The sequence below is a fragment of the Paralichthys olivaceus genome, chromosome 1 (assembly GCF_024713975.1).
Source record: "Paralichthys olivaceus isolate ysfri-2021 chromosome 1, ASM2471397v2, whole genome shotgun sequence".
In the NCBI taxonomy this organism is placed as follows: Eukaryota; Metazoa; Chordata; class Actinopteri; order Pleuronectiformes; family Paralichthyidae; genus Paralichthys; species Paralichthys olivaceus.
The window spans coordinates 17875792-17896428 of record NC_091093.1 but is presented as its reverse complement, the minus strand read 5'-3'; the positions used below and the strand labels follow the sequence as shown (position 1 = coordinate 17896428).

The 20637-nt window shown below is 44.9% G+C and overlaps 1 protein-coding gene across 12 annotated transcripts in view; it reads right to left on the bottom strand.

Annotated features, from left to right (window-relative positions):
- zfhx3b (zinc finger homeobox 3b) overlaps window positions 1-20637 on the bottom strand; it is a 324823-nt gene that overhangs the window by 95000 nt on the left and 209186 nt on the right. Inside the window, exon 1 of one of the 12 annotated variants that reach the window (XM_069524045.1) lies at window positions 14376-15122. The exons of 10 other annotated variants lie outside the window; for them this stretch is intronic. The gene's annotated coding sequence lies outside the window, so the exon portion shown is untranslated. Of the gene's footprint in view, window positions 1-14022; window positions 14218-14375; window positions 15123-20637 lie in introns of those variants that run through there. One more of the 12 variants, XM_069524044.1, reaches the window with a different exon arrangement.

Here is a 20637-nt window from a genome sequence, read left to right as displayed (position 1 = left end):
CCTTAAAGTCACAGTGAAAATTGTAAGGAGTGATTTCAATTACAAAATCTAACCCTCGAACAAAACTTCAGCCACGAGCTATCATTCTCCATTTACCAAACACACTGAAAGACCACACTGAATTATTTTCCCGTTGTGTCCCGTGTGGTTTGTTAAGAAAGCTTTGTAATTTATAAGAGCATAAATTATCCTTGGAATTAAGGTATTGATGTATAATCAGAGCAGGGCTATCGGGCACAAACAAACGTTTGCCCCCAGGCAACCCAGTGCACAGAGCACACTCACACAGTATACACTCAGCAGGGCATCAGTGAAATTGCTAGACAGACAGGGGGGTGGGGGGTGTGGGGGGGAGGGAGGGAGGGGGAGAGAGAGAGAGAGAGAGAGAGAGAGAGAGAGAGAGAGATGGAGGGGAGATGCTTCTTTCAAATACTTATCAGATTAGTAAGATACACAAGCTCCATTTCTGCTTGATTTTAGATGAGCAGACATGGATGCTGAATGATTTGCAACAGTCTAACATGGAACCTCACATCCATTCGCATGCAGCGCCGACTTTCCCATAGTGTGGAATGCAGAAAGGCTGAGAGGACACTTGATACTTTGTACACTGGCCTGTCTGGTACTAATCAACCAGAAAACAACACACTGATCTTGATCCTTGGGAAGTTTTTCTAAATGCAAAAACATTTAGAAATCCCAGAAAGACCTTTGCAGATGCATGGTATGTTTAACTGTGTGTTTCTGTTGCGTCTGCAGATTGGCAGGAAACAGAGGAGGGAAGACAGATAGATCGAGAGAGATTGAGATATGGAGCTGGGTAGAAAGTGAGAACGCTCAAGACACGTGTCCAATGAAAGGTCAGGGACAAGGGGGGAAATGTGCTGATCAAAGTCTTTGAGCCCCAGGACCTTCATTTCTACTAATTATCAAATCTGCCCCTATTTATATCTGCAGGAAGCAGACATTCTCTCAAGAGAGGATGGAAGTAAAATCTGCTAACTACAGTGCTTTCAGAGCTTCTGTTTGCTCTCGCTCCATTTCGTTTCTCTTCTATAGTAACAGGATGAGGTGGTAGATTAAGAGACACGATGACTGATTGAATTAAACTTATTAGGGAAGTTGTTGATGTAAAAGTAAAGGACATAAGAGTGTGTACAGAAGAAAACAAGATCGAGAACAATGTAAAATATGGGATAACACTACTTTTGGGTGGTGGGAAACTCATTTGTGGCTGTCTAGAAAACTACTGCCTAAAAGGATAGATCACATGGTGACACACACACACACACACACACACACACACACACACACACACACACACACACACACACACACACACACACACACACACACACACACACCTTCCCGCAGCACTGCAGTTAAGGCAAGCCAACCACAAACACAGTTGTTAAAATGATCAATACCATTGAAATATTAAACCTTAAGAAGCCACATTATTGATTGAGAGCCAAATGATAAAAAGGTTTATTATCACAATTGCGAGCTTTATGTAAATGTTTTGGGGAGACCATCAGCAGCCCATCCACCATGGGATTTGACCCCCCCCCACTCCAACGCTACACACAACACACCCATCTGTGCTGACACTGAACAACATACCCAGCTCCTGCTGACAGAGAGACAGGAGAAAGGGGAAGTGTCTCCCTCCTCAGAACAACCTTGTGGCTCTGGGTTGTTGTGTAAGGGGACCTCAGCAGGACTGACAGCAAACAGGAGCAAAGAGTGGAGCAGAGGACCCAGGCTCCACGTGGGGCTCATGCACTGACAGACAGATATAACATGTCTATAATCCTGGGCCTTTCTCTGTAATCTGGAAAACTAATACTTTACTAATGACCCAGTGTTGCACCTGGTAGAACACAGGGTCCACTGGCACCTGGAATTAAACAAATATCCACTGCAGAGGATTCTTAAAGGGATATAGCCCTTCAGCAGATCTCTCAAATGAATGAGAAGAACTACCAACAAAGGGAGACAAAGAGAAATTAGAATTGAACTTTAAAGTGAGGTGCAATGGTATGAGGGGTTGACTCGAGTCACAGGGAGAATCACCAGTGAAACAGCGAGGCAGTGTCACAAGTCTGAGGGTTAGGCCCAGTGTTGGTGAAGTGTCTAAACCTGAGCAGGGTGATAGGATCCATTTAAGAAGGCATGCGAAGGCCAAACGAGCAGGAAACCTGAGTAATGTGGATGAAAGCTGTCCAGGGTGAGAGCAGAGATGTGGAAAGTCATGCAGCGTTATGTGTGGAAAATGGAAACTTGCTATCTCTTTTACGCACATCATACTGAGGAATATGGTTCAGTCCCATACACAGAATGCTTGTGTGTGTATATACCTCACCACGTGTGGGAACACACACACACGCACGCAAGCACGCACACACACACACACACACACACACACACACACACACACACAGGGATTAGAGGGTGTCCCAGTGAAACCATTCTGTGGAAATTATTTCTTTGCACAAAAAAAGGCATGAAAGCCAACAGTGACCTGGCCTCTAATTCTAGAGTAGGATATCCTGGATAAATAATTAGAGGGTTCCTTTGAAGACCTCGCACAGCCAAACCATTCACTCCCCACTTCACATTTGCTAAAGTCATTAATGACAAAGATTTAGAAAGGAAAAGCGAAAATCTTTTTGGTACACAAATACTTTTTTTTTTTTTTTATGAGGCCTGGCCCAAATTCCTCTCTGCTTAGCTGAAGCTCTTATCCTGGGAAAGAACTGCACCCGTTTTAAACAATAAACCTCAGGGGAACAGTGTTTTCTATTGCCCCCTTCCCCTGCTGAATTATGGGAGTTAATAAAATTAAAATAATGTGCCCTGTGTTTTAAAAGAGGAAGTGAGCAGGAGATGTTGGGACACTGGATGTCAAAAAAACAAAACACACACAGGGAATACAACAAAGCAAAGAGAGAGAAAAAATATTTCCAAACTCTAAAAACAAAAACTGTTTCATATGTTAGAATGACAAAGGAGTGTGATAGCGAGCCTGCTATGAATATTAAAATCCTCACAAACTTAATCGACATCACTGACTTCTGATTCATGGCTATGCTTGTGACATCTCCAGTTAGCACTCACGCTTAGTCACAGCATGTGCCACTTCTACACTGTGCTTTGCGGCTAACCAGGATTATTTGTTGGAAATAAACAGAATGGAATCTGACATGTGGAATTACATTTATCACAAACGGATAACTCTCATCTCCGAGGAGGGAAAATGCACTCGCCAAAATGTATTTTAGATTCCACTGCATGCTGCTGCAACATCTTACGAGTATTTCATTGTGACAAAAAGAGAAACATTAATGTGTCTTCAGGAGGACAAACCCACCAGGCAGTCGTTTACATGCCAATTGGATGCCTAATCTTTACACTAGCAGTTTATAAACAGAACACTCATAAATCAGATCCCGATGCAACTGTCATCTTAAAAGGGGAGCAGAGCTTGCCCTACAGTTTACAAGGACAGATTCTGAGGCAAACTTTGGAAGGTGATGTGCATTCCTTCTGGGTGGAGCAGTGATGAGGGACTGTCAACAGACGAAAAAGGGAAGAAAAACAAAAAGAAAACAACTTGTTAAGTGTATAACAAGGTGGCCTGGAGGGCAATGCTGAAAGACACTTCAGCACTTGACTCTGAAGTGTGCGAAGGAACATCAAATAGCATCTCTGTAGCTACACTGAGCACTGACAGAGCCGACCACAGTGTTCAGAGACCCCTGTGTGAAGAAAACACTGCAGCTCGGCAGGAAATAAAGAGGTAAAATGTGACTGAAAGACAACAGATCCTCCTGCTGTAGTAATTGTGTTTGTATGCACTAAATGTGAGTGTAAACGGAACAACACAATTCTATCAAGAGGCAGGTCCTGTAAGATAACTGCCCTGTCAACACTGATTCAAATATTTAGCAAAATGTACTTTAGTCTCTGAGTGTGGGCCTCTTGTCTGAATGCAAATGGAGCTAAAATTGAGATTTTCTTCCAAAGTGCAAGTTTAAAAGATTCCAGTTTCAGTGTGTGTACATGCTTGCGCCAGAAACAAAGACAACAACAATGGCGGCTATATACCTGTAACCAGTTTTTCTGCGTTTGGTTAGCATTGCTAGGTTTAGTACAAGTTTGCAGCTGAATTCAGTGTTACTACACCAGATTACCGGTATTGATGGTTACCTGCCTTGCCCAATATTACTTGGACCACAGCATGCATTCTTCTTTGGTATTTGACGAATCGCTGATGTGAACTTTTCGCTACCTTGTCTGGACGTAAATATTTTGTAAAACATAGGTTGTGTGGAAAGAGATTTTTTGAAAACAAAGGGGAAAATATGTGTTAAAAAAACAGGCAGGTAGTGGAGACAAACTTCTACCGAGCTGTACAGCTGGAATTTGGGAGCACGGCCGTCTGTGAGAAGCACCACAGATGGAGAACGAGGAGCAGAGTCAGAGTATCTTTACTGCACAGCACCTGAAGGAAAACTAACACATACAGTATATGGCCATTAAAGCTGTTGGCAGCTCAGTTCTTGCACCAAAACTTTGCACAGTGGTGTCCAGGCACTTTGATCTGGGGAGGCAGAGGCCCACGGGTTGGAAGCGCTTTCAAAAATCCCATCGCTATGGATAAGAGGAAAAAAACAGAGGAAACAGACAAAAGGGGGCGAGGGAGAAGCCAAAACTGGTGTGATATTTTAAGATATGTGGAGCGTGTTAATAAGTTCCTCCTCTTCCTCTCCTCTCCTGGCCTGGCCTGAGTGTTGTGACAGCTCCAGCACTGTGGAGCTATATTTGAGAAAGACCAGCCTCCTGCCCCTCATCGTCACACACACACACACTGCAGCCCTTGTTCATCTGCCTTAATGAAATGGCCACATGCCTCCTCTCATCCTAGAGCTGCTTGCACACTGTAGCACCTGGTAGATATAAATCAGCCCTACTGAGCTGTACTTGGGAAGTGAGGCATTAAGCATGACATGGGCTGTCAAAGTTCAGATCGCAGCGACCGCAACATCTAGTTGAACCGCTGTGGAACAGAACCGAGACCAAGGAGCACGCCTACGATCGGCCTCTTATCTTCTGCCTCCAAGCTCCGCATGACATGGCTGCCACATCTGGGCCCCAGCTGGGTAGCCTGCTGAGCACAGCGTAGCACCACTGAGGCTAGGTAGAGGAACACTGGAGCACCCACTGTACATGGATTCATCGTAAGATTCCCTTTTACAGGGATCATCAGCCTTAGAACAGTGGAGATTTTAATTGTTTTAGCTAGCTTCCGTTTATCTGCAGGCTTTCTTATCCATGAGCTGCAGGGGCTTGCAAATATTACTGCTGTTTTTAAGTGGTGTAGGCTCTATTTCTGAGCGAGGAAATAAAAGTAGCTGGGTGCTTGTTGTGTGAGCATAATGTATGTTATATATGTGTGTGTGGAATCTCTGTCACGTGAGCCTGGGGTCTGAAGGTCAAACACTGTAAGAGAACCCACACATTCCTGAGAGGACAGGCACAAATCTCTGATCCATGCACATGTAAGCATATATTAAACTAGTTAAAGCTCCAGATTTCCACCGCTCCACCTATCTATCTGACCACTTTATACTTGAATATTAAATATAGTCTCAAATTAAATGGATGGGAATGAGTCCTCTGACAGATACACAAGACATATGGGAGGTAAGACACTGCACGAGAGTGAAGAGAAAATTGCAATGAAAAAGAAAGCAAAATGGTACAAAGGGAGCTAAGGGGTGAGGATAAAGAATTATGTTCCACAGATGGCATGATGTCTTCCTCGTCTTAGCTTGAAGTCACAGGGGAGAGCTGAGGTGAAGGGGAGCGTTGATTACAAGAAGGAAAAGGAGACAAGCGGACAGTGCAAGCAGCCGAGGTTTAGCTCAACCCGACTGTAATTTACATTGCTGGATAATTAGCTTCAGAATCAGGGGCTCAAACCAATGACAGAGGCCTCTCACAGGGAAAAAGCAAGCATGTGATGAGGACCAAAGCATTACCTCTATGACACATAACGTTCATTGATTCAGGCTGTCAGAGGGAGCATGTGTCAAGGGCACATGGAATACAGTAACTAATGAGTTTTAATTCAGGACAGAACATAGACCTGATTTTAAATGTAGGAAAAAAGAAGACGACTGACATCTGATGGTTGTGATATTTGAGGGCTTACTTTAGAAATGGATAACATTTCCTCTGTGCAACCACGCGCGTGAAAGAACACACTTGAAAGAACACTATAATAATTTACTTCAAAGGCAGATGACAAGAGTGACCACAAAAAAATTAAATCTATGAGATAATAAACCTCTCAGTAGTGGCAGTAGATTCAGCTCTAGCTAGTGGTCCTTTAGAAGTGCACATTTGTGTGTGTGTGTGTGTATATATATATATATAGCATGCATGGGAGACTAAGCAGCCACACACAGTACCATAATATGAATGAATTGTCACTATGGAGCAGCAAGTTTCCAATCAGGCTGCTATGCTAGTGGACTCGGCATAGTGAAGAGTCTTTACACATGCCAACTTGTTCTGGGAATCAAGCCATAAGGCATACTATACACTGCAAAATACACACACACACACACACACACACACACACACACACACACACACACTCACACACACACACACACACACACACACACACACACACACACACACACACACACACACACACACACCACAGACAGAAACAAAGCAGAAAAAAACACTGACAACAATAAAAAAAACACCCAGCCATTCATGCGTGCATGAGCAAACTTGCTTATCCACATTCATGCTCACCTCCTTGCACATACACACAAAAAAAAAACATGTTAGCAAGGAGGTGAGAATTAGAGTAGGGGCAACTGGTTCACCCCGAAAGTTCAAGTTGAGTGCCACTACAAATTACAAGTTGACAGCGCAAATTATCTCCAGTGCATGTTTCTTAAAATGTATGTGCATGCTGGAGTTTGCTGGGCAGCTGCCTCCTGGCAGCTGTTCTGGGGTGAAGTATTTGCATGTCAACCATTATCTCTTCCAAAAAAAATAAAAATAATTGAAATAAAAAGAACATCAGCATATAATCCCCCTCAAGCTACACTGACCAGCCAATGGCCTAAACCAGCAACCTCCTGAAGGTCGTCAATGAGTGGACCCTGCCCCAGATGCCCCAGATGCCCCATATCTGAGCCATGAGGTGGGAGAACGATAGAAGTGTAAAACGAGAGGGTGACTAATTGGTTCATAACCTGTAATTGGGGAGATGTAATTGGAGTGGACTTGCAGATGCCAGGTGCACCTTCAGGAGGTGGGGCAGCGGTTTGCCCTTTGACTGGCTATAAGGGAGAGAGTGTGTGTGTGTGTGTGTGTGTGTGTGTGTGTGTGTGTGTGTGGAGCAAGTAGGATTAGGTGTGGGGGGAACATGACACTTCCATAGTGAGTGCCCCCAAAGAATATAGTTTAGGTGTGGCGTGTGCCTATTAGGTCCTTAAACCACATGAAAGCCCATATACTGAAAGCTGTCACAACACAGCATAGCCACGCCCAGCGCGCACAGGTACACCTATACAAACATACACTCAAACAATACATGCACACACGCTTCATGTTCATGGGCAATTTTTTTCCAGTCCACTATTTGGAGTGAGAAATTTGCAGCTCAACATTTTCTCATGGTTCACATGGTGGGTCAATGTGATCAATGTGGTCATGGCCCACATCGCCAATACTACACCTCTCCCAATCAATGTAATGGGGCTGAGTGTTAATTGGGACATAGTAAGAGGAGGGTGGGTGATGGAGCGTGATGCGCGTCTTGCAGAAGCATCAGAAATGCTCTACGGGGTCTTAATGAAAGCTGCTTAATGTTGACACGTTTCTTGTTTAATCGCTTGGGTAAGAAATGTTTTTGTACAACACAGGGAAGCGGATGGTGCGTGTTGAGGTTGAAGTAGTACAGAGAGGAAGGTATTTGGAGGAACATCTGTTTTTCCTGCCTATCACCATATGATTATTGGTAATTAACCGCAACGCCTGCAGTTGTGTGGGTGCGGCCATACGTTCCCCTCTTTGACCAGGCATGCAGGAAGAAGCCATGAAACATGCTACCACCTCTCGTCTTCTGTTGCCAGCCCACTGCGTGAATCATGAATCACACAGTAGTTTGCAGTTAGGCCTTTCAAACATGCACCGTGTTGGGAAGTCACACTCCAAAAGAATCACTGCACTTTTTCCTGCGTTATTTTTCAAATGCTAAAAATGATACAAGACAGCACCTGACTGCAGGGTGACAGAAATGAAATGAGTGAAGGCAGACAATGGCCAGCGTTGACTGTTCATTCACATTAATGTTTCCTTTGCAAAAAGTAATGCAACAAGGGGGGGGGGGGGGGGGGCTTCCTCGCCACTGAGCCTCAGTCGCGAGGAGTTTCTCGCTCAAAAGAAAAGCGGCCTTCACATGCTGCTTTGAACAGAAGTACGGTATCCACTTCAAACAGAAAGTAAATCAATTCCTCTCCACTCAGCAGCCATGCCTGCCATTTATTGGGTAGAAACAAGTGCTAAAGATGGCGATGAGAAATAAATCTGCATTGTTAAGTCAGAAGATATTTTTGCTGCTCGTATGTGATGTACATGCATTGTTAAAAATAAGACTGTGATATTCAAACATTTAAGCTTCCCTTTCTCACCACGCACCTTTGATGGAAATCTTGGGAAACTTCCAGTGAGGAAATGAATAAATTAAACAAAGGCGATGAATGAGGGGAGACAGTGTGAGGGGGAAGAAGGAGAGAGACATTACAGACTCAACTGTTTACCCAGCTTGTTTGGTGCATGGTTGTTGTTTTTTTCCTGATGAGAAGCTGGGGCTGACAACTAAAAAAGTATGTAGAGCACAGGAAAAACCTGCCTGACAGATATTCTGTCTGTCAGCTAAGTGGAAGTAGGAAGTGATGGTAGGGGAAACAGCCTCTACCAGAGTAAAGGATGTTTCCCTTGTGTTGCCTGATGTCTCTCCCTGTTTATACAGGGCACAAGGTTAGTCAACGTGGCATTCAGCCCAGAACACTGCTGCACCACACAAGAAGTTTTACTTACTATGTAAAAGTCTTACATGCAGAAAACCAAAGACAGAATGTAGATTTTTTTTTTTTTAATCATTAACAACAAATAATTAAATATAATACAAAACCTGTTTGGCATCACAACACTATTAAAACTATAAATCCCCTTCACCATGAACAATCCATCTGGACCATTAGTTGAAAGCAAGGACATCTGATAGATGTATTGATTTTCTACAATTTTTGTGGAATTAGGTGAAGATTAATTAACATTTTCCCTCGCTCTGCTCATCCTGCTGACACAATGAACACCGGCAGGTCAGGAGAAGGTCTAAAATCAGGATGCGGTCAGTCCAAAAACAAGGTGTCCCCAGCGAGACCCTGGCCTACCCCCAGCCTCTAAATTACCTAGGCTGACACCATGGAAGGAGAGGCATAGGCCCACTTTAGCTCTGTTCTGAAGCCAGTGGCTGAGCGGGTCAAGACCTCCCCATTAGAGAGCAGGTCAAAGCCACATAACTCTTTAGCTAAGGTGAGGGTCACTGCGATGCTCTGTCCACCCAGGGTCAACCAGAGGTCTCTGGCCACTGAGGTTCATGGCAATACAATAAAGTAATCAATCTGGACGCTGGACCCTGGTCAATAATATACTCCCAGGCAGCACAGGGTCACCACCTGTTCCCTGGCCTCTCCTTGGACTGTCTTGGCCTCCTGAAGTACCAACATCTTAGATTTCATGGCCCTGAAGAAAGACTAGAAGACTGAGGGCATGTAAACAAACCTTAAGTGCAGGCACTATGGTAAAATCTATGACAATCATTATTTTCAGGTTATCAGTAAACATAAATGAGACGAGCTGTACCTTTATTACTACCAAGGCTAACATGGTCACTGTTTTATCACAAACATGGGCCTTTTCTTTGTCGATGAAACCTGTCGATGACCAATACAAAATATTTTAATGGAAGACAAATGTAAACAGCATTTCCTTAAAACCTTTCATAGAGGATTAAATATCCTTTTACAGACTACAGTCCAAACAGAGACAAAGCTGGGTCATGAAATTGACACTACTCACCAATATAAGATGTAATCTCTTTGAGGAAGTGCAGACATGCATTTTTCTATTCTACCTCTATCACACACAGAAAAACTCCAAATGCAATGAATAGAGCCCAATGATGATATTCTGTTAGTCCTGTTTTCTTCCAAGTTTCCCTCAGGTTTTTGTGGCACACATTGCCAGCACTGTTTGTTTCCCTCCCCTTCCTCTTCTTCCCTCGTTGCCCTCTCACGCTCGCCATGAATGGAGGCAGACAGCATCCTTGACGGCTGCCAGGATGAGGCAGCAGTTAATTCTTGGCTGCCCTCCCTCTGCTTAAAGGCAGGTATAGAGTTTCAAACAGCTCCAGCTGGCTGGATACAATGGAGATCTCAGTGCAGGGGCAGAGTTCCAAGCAGGTGAACGAACCTCTCCTCTTTTCCCTCATAGCTCTTATCAGTCTCCCAACAGCAGTGCCACTAACACCCCTACACCTCAGACGCTGGATTTTACTGTATCTTTCTCCAATTCCAGCTGACCCAACCCTCGAGTCTCACACCATTTCCTGGCTGACAGTCACTGCATCCTGTGTCTCAGAGAAACATAAAACTACTAAGATAAGATCTGAAATAGAATCTAACACACTAATGAAGCAGTGCAAGTCCATAGACCAAAACATGAAAGTCCACTGCTAGAGCAATTGTAGTAAAATTATTTACAGTGTTTGTTTATCTGAACTGGTGGATGTTTTGAGCGTGAGACAAGACTGGTACTCATTTTGTTGCTCCATCTCCCTCCTTAGTTTTATTCCCTGAGCTCTCTCCTGCCAACAACATGACATGTCATTAGGCAGTATAATCAGCATGCTATTTGCATATATCTGCTTTATTTTATTGATTGCTCCTCATTCGTTAAGATTCAGGGTATATAATTAATGACCAACCCCCTTAGTGCCACACCCTGGGGACAGCTAATTCCACTGCATACCAAGGGGATTTCAGCAGAGGGCACAAGTGGGCTTGTCACAACGGGCATCGGGCCAGTATCAGTCCCGGTCGCCTCCCAGCCTGCGGCTGTCCTTGGTCCCAGCCAGCTCCTCTAACAAGGAGAGCCCTTCCCGGGCCGCGTTAACTAAAAGGACAATTATCTTGAGAACAATGATGCTTTTCACATTGGCTGTGTTGTCATTAATGCAGTGGATCTGGTTACAGCAGCCAGCCTAAGCTAATTAAGGAACGCTATCTGTGGACTCTCATTGCTTCTTAATTAAGTAAGATTCATTTCAAAATGAGGACAAACAGTCATTTTTTCTGAAGGGGAGGGAGGTTGTTTTACCTTTGAATTGTGTTTGAATTCACTGATTTTCATTTGACCAAAACATGAACACAGCAACTTAGTTAACATTCCCTTCATGGTCTCACAAAGCCTACTGTGTTCAAGTCCTTCGCCTGCCACCCAACCAGTCAAACAGAGGGATGTATAATAACACCCTAGTATAAACATAATTTGAAATATGAAGCCCTTGGAAGCAGCTTTTGATAATGGTGCTAATGCCACAAGCACTGTTCAGGAACAGTACACCTTGCCTTTCTAGTATAACTGCGGTTAGAAAACGAGTCACTCTGTGAAGCTTATATCTTACGATCTAGACCAGAATGTCTCAAAAACCCTTCTCTGCCATTAACAATGTATTCTAATTAGAAATGGCTGAGTGACGGACAAACTGGATGCTCTGAGAGCAGTTGTTTTCCAAAAAAGACAGCTGACTGTTTCTTTCCAAGGAGCCTGCTGACCTTTTACACAGGAGAGGGTTGTTAGTCACCAGTCACTCAGCACTGCCTGACAACATGGGGAAAACTGAATGAGAGAGAGAGGGAGCATGTACACGTGAGTGAGTGAGTGAGTGACTGTGTAGCATCCTAAAGAATTACCCACATCTTTGGCTTCTCTAAGACAGAGTGACACATGTGCAGAGGTTAAAATGACACACGCACTCTTTCAAAGTCAACGCATATCCTTTCAAATGACACATATTATTGCTATCTCAGGCCTCCAAGACAATAGCTCTGGCTCACTGGCTACTAAGCTTATGTATTTTCAGTCTCTAAGGCGTGTATGCGTGTGTGTATGTGTGTGTGTGTGTGTGTGTGTGTGTGTGTGTGTGTGTGTGTGTGTGTGTGTGTGTGTGTGTGTGTGTGTGTGTGTGTGTGTGTGTGTGTGCGTGTGGTGGTTCACGTGGGACAGATCAAATGTGTAAACACCGACACACATGAGCGCAGGGATCTGGTTTGGCAAGTATATATGTCCTTACTTGCTGGGTATTGTGAAGGAGGTTACAGCTGTTGATTGTGATTAAAATGTAAACAAAAGCCGAGTTCAGAGAAAGGGCGAGTATGTGAGTTTGAGGGTTGGTCAACTCTCACACTCCTCCACACCCACTGAGAAACTTGTATTCTTAACACATATTTGTGTACAGTGCAAATAGCATTTTTTAAGTTAATACAGTGCGTGCCATGTTGGGAATTTTTTTTTTTTTTTTTTAAAGAAAATCAATCAGAAACATGGAGATCCAGTACAAAGCTCAGAATCTCCATCTGCTCCAAATGAGGATTCAAACCTCGTCCCCACGGTGCCCGTGTCTGAGGTCATCATGACCCCATCGTGACTGCTCTTCACATCAACAGCAGCGCTGCTTCTTCCATTTACTCTGCTTTTAGCCTCTCAACAAGAAAAATGTACTGTTTTAAGTAATCCTTGTTTGTACTGACCATAATTGATTGGGTAATCCTGGTTTAACATGCACTAAAGCCAGTGCTTAAGAATCTATTAGGAGGGCTAGCAGCTTAAAGAGGCAGAATCTATCTAATGTCGACTGCTAGATCTGTGTTTCTGTGCCTAGAGGTAGGAGGCATTTGATGACCTTTCTACACTGACCCACTTTAAGCCCTAACTCTTCGTCATATGGCCACTTTTTGTCTCTCTCTCTCTGTTTCACATTTCCTTCACTCTGTTTCCGTATTTCTCTGCCTGGTGGCACAAAAATACCTTCACGTGCCAACACGCCACCAAGGTTTATCCTCTGACCTCCACCAGCAAATCTCTTGGCACGGTTCCATCAACCTGGTGACACAGTTCTGGTGGTGTTTAGGCCAGCTTCCCCACAACCCAGTCTCCCCAGACGCCATGCCAAAAGTCCCTGTCAACTCGACATGACACACGCCACCGTGCACACTCATCACTGTGACAACCCTGTCATAATCAACACAAATCTCTCCCAGTCAGCACGAGGAGCAAAGGTATTATGGAATCGGGAGGAAGGGGGAGGGTGGAGGGTGGAAGGAGGAGGAAAGGCAGACACACTAAGTGCAGGTGGTGGTACGATCTTGGTGGCTCTGGGATTTGGCACCAAGTGTGAATGTGACTGTGCACACGGGACAGTCAGACAAGAGGAAGGCTCATTCCTGCTCCTCCTTTGGCCCTGACTGCTGCTGTGGTTTCTACATGACGCAGGAAGAAGTGGGGAGGTCTCTCTCTCTCTCTCTCTCTCTCTCTCTCTCACTCTCTCTCTCTCTCTCCCTCACACACACACACACACACACACACACACACACACACACACACAGACACACACACACACAGACAAACACACACACACACACACACACACACACACACACACAGAGACACACACACACATAGAGGAAAGAGGAGAAGGAGAATAATCCCCACCAAGACCTCTGCCCTAATGGGGCCCACTACTGTAATTACAAGGCACAGATTTCAGATCAGGCACTTAAGTAGCCAGCTAAGAGTGCCCAGAAAACAAAAAGCTCTGTAATTATCATCTGCCTCCTCTCTCCCCAGTGCAACTTCAGTTACCTGTCATGCTGCTGTTTTGTCAGGAGTCCGTTGTTTCCTGGATTCCCCCTAATCCATGGCTGGAAGCAGCCCTGGCAGTGCGCCTGCCTGTGCAAGATGCACATTTCAACTCGCGGGGGCGAGTGACGACATGGCACACAAAGATAGCAGAAACCTGAGTCCTCGCAGCCCCACAAGTACATGAATGCATTTTTTTACAAGAGAAGGGAGGAAAAGAAGGAGGGGGAGTGTTCAGTTTGCTCTAGACAAAAGATCCATTGTGCAGTGAAACTTTATATACATATTAGAAATTTGAAACCCGTAGCCTCTGCGAGCAGGATTCTTGTAACTGTGAACAAGATAACATTACCTACCATTCTTTCCTCCTGTCCTCAGAAAAGGAGAAAAGCCTTCAATCCTACTTTTCTGCGAGGGTCTTATTCCTCATGATGGATTCCTGTTTTTTTTTTTGCAGGGTCATCTAATATCAGCGATAAGAGAGCTGTGGTCTCCAGGCAGTTTTGTGGCCCATTAAGTAACACATTCCCCAGGTGGAGCAGAGCAGGAGGCACAGCGTGTCGACAGAGATTTGCACTCAGCATTCTCTTAGCTTACAGTCACCATCCGCCTAAACTCTCAGGTGTTCCAGAAGGAATGTTATGTCCATTCCTAGACTTGCTCATTCACCCACTTCAGCCTGGAATGCAGTGTACGTGTACTTCTTCTGCCTTAATTATACTTCTGAACTGGTTTTCAAACAAAAGCAACTTACTGTATGTCTTAACATGCTTCTACTTTTAAAACTCTGACTATGGTACCTGCAATCATTCAGAAGAGGTCCATGGGACTTGAAACATAAGTGCAATTTTCTTCGACAGGCAAGTTCAATATCCATATGCCCTGAAATAAGTTTTCAAAGATAAGTGTGTCTAAAAAAAACAGAAATAATCCCAGCCTGGGGAGCATCAAGACTTCAGCTCAGCGTAAGTAAGTGTGTGTCCACACGGCTGGGAAAAGTTCCCGCCATGGTGACATCACCAATATCAGACATGTAATTAACCTGTTGCAGCCATGCAGTCAGGGGGGAAGGACGGACAGCCAGGCTCATAATGACAACCCATACAACTTGTAATTATTTTTCTCAAGAGACAAGCACAAACACAGACCCTGACACACATCCACACACACACACAAAAAGGAGGACCTGCAGATAATAATGCCTTAAACACAAACAGCAGCAGTCAAGAGAAGATGTGTAGTAACTAATATGCAACATGGGTGACATACAAATGTCATAACAACCAGCTTATAACATCTAATTTCAGTCTAAAGGCAATGAGTGTGGTTTACTACGGAGAAACATGATGACATAATTAGATCAGGCGCTGGACAGTGTTCTGGACATAGATTCATGCTTACTGCATGGGTTCTACGTTGTCATGTCATCACTGTATTACACTTCAACCCAGGTATTAAGCAAATTGCATAACAGTATTTTACACAAGTCTACTAAGCTTCCGTAAGATGTTTTATTCCTTTTTTTTATATGCCGCTTATGCCCTAAGCAAATAAGGAGCTTTGGTCGCGTTAGCACCCATTGGAAACACATTAACCCAGTAAAAGGGCAGCTGGTCCCAGTGGGCAACGTTCCGCTCTGCGCAGAAACAAGACAAAGACTGAGAATCTAAATTTAAAATTTACTTTTGTTAGGGGGAAAGGTCAAGGTATAAGAACCATCTGTACAAACAATAAATCATGAAACCCCTCTTTATAACAAGACACTACAAACATGGGAGTGGGGTGACTAATGCTGATTCTTTCCATTTTGGTTCTGGCTCACTCTTTGTATCATAAAAAACATTCTGTAAGTGTTTGGATAAAAGACGACCTCCATTTTTACAAGTTCTATTAATAGAGGCTTGAGGTGGATGATTCATAGTGAACCAGACCTGGGTTTTGTCAACCTAACTTGTTCCATGAATGCAGAGGTTAACTTTTTCCACTTATCTTGATCTAACTAATAACAAGTATGACCGACCCACATTCATTTGTTTAAAAACTCCACTGTGCCCTTGTGAACTCACTGCTCACTCCTGTTTGACTGTTGGTGTGTGCCAGGAAAAAGAAACATGAAAGCGTGGTGTTCAACAGAAAGCTAACCACTAGCGAACAATTTGGGGGCCTCAGCGCTCTCTCACGGAGGCTTCGCTGGGTGACGTCCAGTCAAATGATGTAACTGGCGCCTACTGCGAGGGAGCGTAGGTGGCCCTTTGTTATTGCCCCACACCATGGAATGATCATATCAAAGAGTGGAAATCACACTGATCCTGTGGACTCCAAATGAACAGTGTCTTTGTCTTAGCTCATTCTTTATCTCACGCTGGGTTGGGTTAGGCTCGACTGCACTGTGATCGTCTCGGCTGAGCTGATGTAAGTATCAAGCCTGGTTTGGTGTGGTCAACTTAGACCCAGGGAGCCTTGAGAGTAAAGAGGGCTCTAAGTTCGTTTTAATAGGCACATTATTTCTACCCCTAACACCCGCACAGGCTCCACTCTGAGCCATTGGCTGTTTGAAGTTGGTAACAGCTGTAGTGTTACAGCCTTTATATAGAGGTCAGCACAGTGACTTCACTTAAAAGGAGAGTGGGACTAAAGGAGAGAGAGAGAGAGAGAAAGGAAGGAAGAAGAGAAGGCAGTGGGAGGAGAAATAAAGAACAGAGAAAGAGTGAGAGGTGAAAGAATGAGTTAAAAAAAGAAAGAGTTACTAGTGTGGCGAGGGATTAGCTGAGGGAGAGGTTAAAAGTTTGTGGAGTTGCATCTGGCCTCCTGCCTGCTCTGTTGTTTATTGCCGCGGGCCTGAAGATCTGGTGCCAACATTAACCGCACCTGAACTACTCTAGAGCTCTCATACACACACATACACACACACATACACACACAGGAACAAAACAGGAAGAGACATACGCGCAGCCTGCACTTCTCTCCAGTGCTTGGGCAAAATGTTCCAGTGTGCCAGCCTTTTCTCCTCGCTACAGCAAAGTTACTGTGCATGTGTACGTGTGCGTCTGTGTGTGAACTGCACTCGTAGATGCCAAGTCATGACTTCTCATTTGTTAATCCCCTGTTGCTCCTATTACCCTCGTCTTTCCCTTTCCGTCTTTGTGCTCTGTCACTCTGGATGACTGCCTTACTGCAAAGCCCTCGTCCGCCTCAGCCAAATCTCTCTAACTCAGTCCCCCGAAGCCTGGTCTGCAAACAGCTCCAAGTCTCCTCAAACCTCCACAATAAGTTCAGCGAACAGGCGGCAGATGGGAGTTCTCATGCTCCATATAAGAGTCCTACGTGCCATCAGCCAGTAATATAACACTGACTGCACCAGAGACATACACAGGGTCAGTGTGGGCAGGAATCACACACAAAGAAGAATGCTAGGATGCCACCCACAGCAGAACCCTTGGGACAGACCCTCCTCTGTTCAACTTCTCTCTTTCACTGGAATTCCCCTTAATAATGTGCCAGCTTACACAGTGTGCACGCACACAAACACGTAAGAAAATTGTCGAGACGCAAGTGGGCCTGAAGAAAAAGGAAGGGAGCTTGGAAAAGGACAGTTGGAAGACACTGGGTGGGGGCGTTGAGGGCAGGGTATTCCTTTTGCCCCAGGCTGTATGGACAAGCCTGGCAGCCAATTAGTGCAAGCTGAAGCCACCCCCACCGCCCAACTCCCCTCACCCCTGCCCTTCTACTCAGCCTTGCCCTGGTCTTCTGAACTTGGTGTGGTCAGCGCTGGAATGTTGAAGCAGGTCATGTTCACATGCACATCAAAAGCGATTAAGTACAAGCCTCCTGGATTAAGATGAGTCTGTGGACCTTCACATCTCGGGCTAACCTCTTGAAAGCACTTGGCTTCCTCCTGCCACAGCAGTATCCAAGTTCGCTTTGGCCCGACACAGGCCGCTCCTTTGCTTATGGAAGTAATACCAGATTACAGAGCAACTGTTGTTAAATGTTGATATAATGTGTTTTCTCTTGCTCTTTTTTCCCCTCTCTTTGTTGGTACAGCTGTTCTTTAACAGCGGGACAACTCGCCGTGCTGCTCTTGTACGGCTTACTCTGCGCAAAATTGACATTTCATTCCAGTTTAACATACATAAAATGCATAGACTACACAATGTGGCTGTGAACGGAACTTCTTTGGGTGATAAAGCCTGTGGAGCTGAACTCATGGTACATGTGTGGCACATTTCACACTGTATGGCTCAACTTTTCCCCCCTTCCTTCTGCTCTGCTTCATAGCTAAATCCCAGCTGTGGAGTTTGTCAGATTCCTCCTCAACAGTACTGTGAGGGTTAACTAATCTGTCTGTGACTCAGGTATATGGGACATGTCCTGACAGGCGACCCATAACTCCAACACACAGTGCAGGGATTTGCACAGCCCACAAAAAAGGGGGATTTTCACCAGAACAAGAAGGACTAAGAAAACAAAGGAGAAGAGGAAAGAGGAACACCTCCTTGACAACATTCTTTTCTTTGTTGGATCATAGTAGGTGAGGATAAAAGAAACACCCATCAAAACACTCATTCATAAAACATACCACCTTGAGGTGCTTGTGGTGAAAGGAGGAGTGTGACAGGGTGAGAGACAGGTCCCCGGGTGCAGGTCAATGGGCACAGCAAAGTTAGAAATCACACACAGAGATATAGAGTGTATTAACTAAAACCTGCTCTGACTCCCTCACTCCCCTCCCTCTTTCTGTGTGTACATGTGAGGACCCAGCAGGCTGGAAGCTCTCCCAGGGCCCAGATGCTCTCTGTCAACACCGAGATTCCAGAGAGGAAGCAGGGCTTTACAGCAGCAAGCTGCACACACAGCCAGGACCTGCAAAGACCAGGAGCCAGGAGAGGACAACCTGCTCCACATAAACACAGACCTCCCTGTCTCCTGTCTGAGCCACTAGTTCTGCTTCCTGGCTCGGGATAGGTTTGGTTCAGAGCAGGCTGCAGCAGCAGCAGTCAAACGAATGGGAGTGGGGGAATGAACCACAGAGGTGCTCTTACCGGGCTGGGCCCCCTCTCTGCCTGCCACCGTCAAGAGGTAAATAGCTATTGGCTGCTCAATAAGTGGCTTCAGTGCCTTGGATTGAGGGGCCTTTTTCCCCCACACTCTCCCAGCCTTGACAAGCATGTATTGACAGAGCAGTTACACACTAACCCATTGGGGGAAATCCTCCACATTGTGCCCCAGGCAGCTGATAAATGGAACTCATACAGTACCTGTAAGCATGATCTCCTACGCATGGACACGCAAAAGTGCTTTTGCACGCACACACAGCTCAATACTACCATACTAATGTAGAGGTGAGTGAAGAGAATATGGACTTTATGATATATAATACAATAAACCGATAAAGCTGTGGAAAGGTAAAGAGAAGGAAAGTCGGTTACATATGGAGGATGAAGTGAGCTTGTGTTTCTGTCTCACACTGTGTCTTACATCTAAAATCGGTGGGCAGCCTACCTTAGATATGCTGACTACAAAGTTAAATTATAGTACGGACAAACACGTAGTATTTACAATAGTGATCAAGATTGTCAAATAAGAATTACCAATTTTAATTGATAGTCAAGACTCAAATCTACAGAAGGAAGAACGAAGTGGAAGACACATGCGGACAAAAGTCTTGTCATGCCAGAAAAAGATGTCACTGTCAATCTCCTGTCACATGTGAGCCTCCACAGCCGTCCAGGGGAGGAGTCAGCGACAGTGTGGGAGAGGAGGAGTCAGGGCTTGAGCCCCCAATGCGGGGGGGGGGGGAGTGCTGTCCTGTCTTGTCCTCGCTCTCCTCCACCCCTTTTTCATGTCCGATCCACTGCTGATAAATAGCTAGGGGTGCAGTACTCGCTTTCACTTTGTGATATGATGTCAGTAACCTTCATTGATCTGCGGGCGGGCAGGCAGGCCTTATCGCTGCCTCTCCCTTGTGATATACTGTGATCCAGGGCCCTGACTGCTTTTTAATACACTGCACTTTAGGTAACGGTGTCGCAGGCTAACCACCCTGCCTACTAACACCTGAGGCCATATTTTACTGCGGAGCTGTGATGGCCAGAGAGATTGCCCAGAAACTAACTCAAGGAGAGCCTGCCAGCGAAAACGATAACGCTGGCTAAAGTGGGACAGTGGAACTGTGAATTCTGTATTCACCCCCTGCAACTGTGTATGAGGAAGAGAATAAAATCTTAGAGATGAAAATTCCAATAAATACGACTTATAAAACTTGCATGTTTTGACATAAAACCCCCATCAGCATCGTGCACTTAGCAGACTAAACCTATGACAGAGCTCTCATGTCTCTTGTCAGAACATTTCCATCCCGTGACTCTGTCAGAGGCTCTACCTGCGCTGTATTTTTAAAACTAATCAAGCCCCTGTGTCAGAACATAGAGCTTGTGTTGACAGAGCACAGAGCTCTTAGCAGGGCTGAATTTAGTGCTGACAGCCACTTCCTCCCAGCAGTTTTATACACGCACTCACTCTGAGACAACACCTGAGCTGATCGGTGGGAGTTGGACACATATTATTAGCAGGTCATTTCACTGGTATAAGGGATGAGAAGATTGATGCAAATTTCAC